Consider the following 6,000-nt stretch of genomic DNA (forward strand, 5'->3'; position numbering starts at 1 on the left):
CACTTTGGCTTGATCAATTTCGATCCCTCGATGTCGGACAATGAAACCAAGGAACTTTCCAGAAGTAACTCCAAAGGCACATTTCAACGGATTCATCTTAAGTTGGTACCTCCAGAGCAATTCAAATACCATCCTCAAGTCTTTCATGTGGTCGCCCTTCTCTCTTGATTTCACCACCAAGTCATCAACATAGCATTCGACATTCTTATGGAGAAGATCGTCGAAAATATTCTGCATAGCCCTTTGGTAAGTAGAACCAGCGTTCTTTAATCCAAAAGACATTACCTTGTAGCAATAAATACCCTTTGGGGTTACGGAATGCAGTAAGCTCTTCATCCTTTGGTGCCATGCGTATTTGGTTATAGCCCGACGAACCGTCCATAAATGACATTGCCTCATACCCAGTAGTAGCATCGATCATTAGTTTTGGAATAGGAAGTGGGAACTCATCTTTCGGACACACATTGTTAAGATCCCTAAAGTCAACGCACACTCGAATCTGGCCATTTTTCTTTCTTACTGGGTCTATACTTGAAACCCATGTTGGGTATTTAACTTCTCTAATAAAGCCAGCTTCGATGAGTTTGTTAACTTCGGTTTCAATCAAGGGAACCAAGTCTGACCTAAAACGCCTTTGAACTTGTTTAACAGGATGAGCACCATTTTGACTGCAAGGTGATGGACTTCTACTTTTGGGTCCAAGCCAGGCATCTCTTTGTAACTCCAAGCAAAGACATCCCTGAACTCCTTGAGTAACTCAATATAAGTGCTCTCTTCATCAGCTTCTAGTAAAACACTTAGGTAGGTGGGTATTGGTTCTTCATCAGTGCCAAGGTTAACTTCTTTTAAGGCATCAACTGTCGTCTTCACTCCTTCTTCAAGTTCAGGTGGAACATCTTTCACATCTTCATCTTCTTGAGGGTCCCCATCACTGAAGGATATGTGATAACACGGCGAAACATCATCCAATTCCGCATTATCTTCCATTGAAGATGGAATGCCATTCTCGACTTGTACAGTAACATGATACGAAGAACCCACACTTTCTTTATCTTCATCACATTCCTTAGTATAGACCACAGTATACAGATTTACCTTCAGTACTTCTTTACATGAAACCACAAGTTTTGTTTGTCGCCTTATTCTAGAAGGAACCAAACTTTGGAAATCCTTAGAGATCTCATGGATTTTCGGTGAAGCGGGTGTCCTTATGCTTTGAGAATTTCTCCGGAACTTGTTCCCCTTCTTTAGTGGACCCAATCTTTCAAACACGGAGGTCCTCACGGGTGATTTTCCAAGTCGATCAAAGATAGAAAGCTTGTTAGAAGCGGCTGATTCATCTTCTACAGTGATATAATTGCTGCTTGCCCTCCTTATTGAGATGCGCACTGGTGACAGTTTCTTGTATCCTAAACCTTCATGTGGTTTCCTCATTGCAGCTTTTGATGGGAGCTTCCCTAACTTTGACGGCTCATTGGGATTGTATCCAGCTTTTGCAAATAGCTTGTAAGCGTTAGGGTCAAAACCTTCATTTGTTCGCTTTATAGGGAATGCCACATTCTGCATATGATTTTGGGCTACAAACCCTGCAAGCGGCATTGAGGACGACTTTACTGCCTCAATTCGTTTAACTGGAAGAGTTAACTCCTTTAGCATGTTAACTTGACGATTAGATGGTTCACCTTCGTCTTTCTTCCTTTTAGGGACATATTGGAGCGCCGGACTTACTTTCTTGCCATAAGACATAATATTCCCTCTATAAGATTTACTTGCATTGGGTTGTACCTCCTTACTAACAGCTTTGGCTTCACCAAGAGTCACCTCTTCTCTTTTAGTTGAGGGCTCTTTATTCTTGCTTTTCATGCCATCATCAGCTTTCAGCTCCTTCAAAACGCGGTTCTACAAGTAGAACTTTGCATCAGCGAAGTGTGACTCAGCCTCGGTGAATGGCTCATCATCAGCAACTACCGTCTTCTCGACTTCACCCTCGTAGTATTTTAAATATTGATGGTAGGTAGATGGAACTACTCTATTCTCATGTATCCAAGGCCTCCCAAGAAAAACATTGTTTGAAGTCTTCGCGTTGATCACATGCAACCATGCACTTGATTGTATATCTTCAATAGTTATTCCCAGCCTGATCGCGCCTATGGCTCTTTGCCCCCTTTGGTTGAATCCTTGGATCATCACACGACTTTATGAGAGTTCGTTCATGGGAATACCAAGTTCTTTCACAGTATGGATTGGCAAAATGTTCACTGAGGATCCTCTATCAACCAAAATCCGATTTACCCTTTCATCGCGCATATAGCCAACCAGGTACAATGGACGGTTATGAGGAGTGTCACCTGGAAAAGATCGTCATTTGTGAACGTGACCTTTTCCTCACAAGCATTAACTTCTTGAGGAGTAGACTCGATGGGCTTTTCCGAAGATGGTGCCAACGGTAGGTCATCACTCTTTTATTCCCCTTTGTCAGCATGGCAACAAGGGGCATCAATGCCTTCATGGGAAATCTTCGTGCAGAACCAACTTGGTAAAAACTCCTCCAAGGTCACTGGATTTTGTGGCTTTTGAGGGTGGTGTATCTCCACTTTTGCTTTCTTCAAATGACTAACTGGATTCTTTTTTATTGGTCTTTTTACCATCATCTTCCTTGTTGGTTGTTCCACTGATTCTTTTTGTGGGATCCTTTTATGGTGCCTACGACGAGTCACCAATGTCCAACCTTCATCGTCATCAGGTTGATTGACTTCAGCTTTGTAGCTCTCTAGTAATTCTTCATCTTTACTTTCTTTAAAACCACATAAGTCATCCGGACTGAATGAGCCAAAGGTGATAGAGACTTGGTTTGCGCTTGCTTTCTCATCTCCAAGCACGATCTTCTTTTCGCGAGCCAAATCCATGACTTTATCCTTGAAGACAAAGCACTTCTCCAGAGGGTGGCTTACAAGTCGGTGATATTTGCAGTAGTTTGGGTCATTTGTTTTCCCAGCTTCATTTGGTCACTTCATCTCCGGAAGCTCAATGAGATTTAACTCGAGGAGTTCTTCAAAAATGGCTGGCACATCAGAATCCAGGAATGGATACTCTTTTTCCTGCATTTCTTTTAGAGTCAACTTTCCACTTGGCTTGTCTTGAAAAGAAGTGAATTTCATACTCTGCTTCTTGCTCACCTTCGTCGTGAACTTCATAGGTGACGTATTGACATTCATAGCTTCTTTGATTTCAGACTTGGGTACGAACTTGCCCCACTTCCTGACTTCTTGCTTGTCATTTACTTTGCAAGGTTCATAGATGGGTAGCCTTTCATTTCCAGCGGAGGTCATGCTCAATTCCATGTCATGGGCACGAGTTGCAAGTTCTTCAAATGTGCTAGGCTTGATACCTTGCAAGATGTAGCGCAATCCCCAATGCATGCCTTGGATGCACATCTCTATGCCTGAAGCTTCACTAAGCCTGTCTTTGCAGTTGAGGCTTGCATTCCTCCAACGATTGATAAAGTCGATAACTGGTTCCCCCTTTCGTTGACGAGTATTTGTAAGCTCTATCATACTCACCGTGCGTCTTGTGCTATTAAAGCGATTGAGGAACTCTTGCTCTAGTTGATCCTAGCTGTCAATAGATCCAGCCTCGAGGTCCGCGTACCAGTCAAAAGCATTTCCTTTTAGCGAGCGGACAAACTGCTTGATGAGGTAATCTCTATAAGTCCCAGCATTGTTGCACGTCTCCACGAAGTGCGTAATATGTTGCTTTGGGTTACTTTTACCATCAAACTGTTGAAACTTCGGAGGTTGATAGCCAGCATGCATCTTCAACATATCGACCCTTGCAGTGTACGGCTTTGCATATGTAAGGGAGGATTTGGCAGCAACTTCATATTTTTTCTTAATGGTTCCTTCGATGAAATCCTTCAGTTGATCGATTGGAATCATCCCTTCAGATGAGACAGAGATAGCCTTAGTGGATGCTGCTTGTCTTGGGGGAGAGTCACTCTCTAGAACTTCTGGGAGCTTGCCAGGTGCATGGGTATATTCTTCTTCCATCAAAATTCCCACCCTGTCTGTTAGCTTGTCAATTCTAGCCTCTTGATTTTGCATGCATTTGGTCAAGCCAGCGATTGCTTCCGTCAAGTTTCCCAACTGCTCCTCCATAGATGAAATATTTGTCACTATGGCTTGCATGATTGTCGTGGATGACAGAGAGTAGCATGAATTTTCACACAAATTGACCCTTGACTGGCTCACGCTATGTGGTGTAAGTGGGGAGGATCCATCGCTTGAAGCATCATCATCTTCCTTCACAACAGAGTGCTTGGAGCCCGAGAGGTCAAGCAGAGCAAAAGTTTTCTTGATCTTTTCAGCAACATCGCTTCCTCCTTCAGATGCGTTTGTGGAAGATCTTGCTCCTTTTGAGGATGAAGATCCGAAAATAAGGGTTGATGCGGACGACACTTGGGGTGCTTGTTGTCCTAAAGGGTTTGCTTTACTCCTCGTAACTGGTCTGTAGCTTCCAAAGGTGACATCGAGGATGCTTTCCACATCAGCATAGAACCTGGAGTTAGCAGCCTTGGTGGATATTGATCTGGAGTTGATTTTCTTCGAAGCCATTTCAATATTCTTGAACTTTGGTGATTGAAAAGTTGAGATGAGAGGTAGAGATTGTCCCACTAGGCGTGCCAGAATTTGTAGACAATAAATTTGGTTCGAGAAAATAAAATCAAGACCGAAAATATTGCAACAATTGTAGTATTTTATTTCAAATAATATGAGTGTACAATCTCTATGAATCCTCTAATTCTACTTTTCAATAGTAAATAAATTCAAGGGCCTTTGAGCTTGATCTTGAATATGTATTTGTTGCCTCGAACGATGATCTTGTTCTTGAGATTGAGCTTGATTGCTTGAATTTGACCTTGATTTGTTCTTCGCTCTTGAACTTGCACTTGATTTCTTGAACTTGAACTTGAAGTCTGAAACTTGTGGAGGAATTTGCAGCGTTTGATCCACGAGCTCTTTCTTCCTTCTTATTATAACTTCTGGTCCCTTTTCTGAGTTATGAAAACCCCTATTTATAGTTGTGGAAGGGAAGAGTTGTGATAAGAACAAACTCTTTCCGACCAATCAAATTGAAGTGTGACATGGTTGCATTTGATTGGCCAGAACATGTCACTTGCACACGCGACGCGATTTCATTGGCCTTTTAGCGTGACTGGACATGCCTTGTCATTTTTTCACGTGGCATGGTCCTATTGGCTCTTCCGCTTGACTTGGCGCACCACGTCATTTGACACGTGGCACCAAACTGGGCCTCTAGGAAGATGACATCTTGGGCTTAATGAAGTGGGCTCATCACTTTAGCCCAATTAAATGGGCTAACCCAATAGATTAAGACTCATTTATTTAATCTATATATATTGAACTTATATAACTAATTCAATTATATTAGCCCATAATATTTATTTGGACCAATATATCTCGAATTTAAAATATAGTCCAAATTATTTTATGGATTTAATTTATGTAAAATTTATATGCCTACAAATATATAAATATACTAAATTGGTATATTACTATTTTATGCGTACTCCTTCATCTACCTTTGATATAGTCAATAATATCTCCATAAAACTCCATCAAACGCTTCATTTAGGAAAAGGTTTGGAGAAAGCATGAGAATTCTGTTCTAAAATTGAAAAGGGGCTAGTGGGAAATTTAAAAAGGAACAAATTTTAATAGTATAGTGTTGCGTTATACTATATGCTGTAATAATATACTATCACGTCATATTGTATACCATAGCAATATACCATTGTAATATTATAATATACTATTATATTATACTATATACTATAATAATATACTATTATATTATACAGTATTCTGTAATAGTATACGATTACATTATATTATATACTATAATATATTGTAATTGTACTCTATTATGTTATACTCTATACTGTAATGGTATACTATTATATTGTATCTGTTGAATTAATTA

Source organism: Nicotiana tabacum, chromosome 8 (assembly GCF_000715075.1).
Source record: "Nicotiana tabacum cultivar K326 chromosome 8, ASM71507v2, whole genome shotgun sequence".
Lineage (NCBI taxonomy): Eukaryota > Viridiplantae > Streptophyta > Magnoliopsida > Solanales > Solanaceae > Nicotiana > Nicotiana tabacum.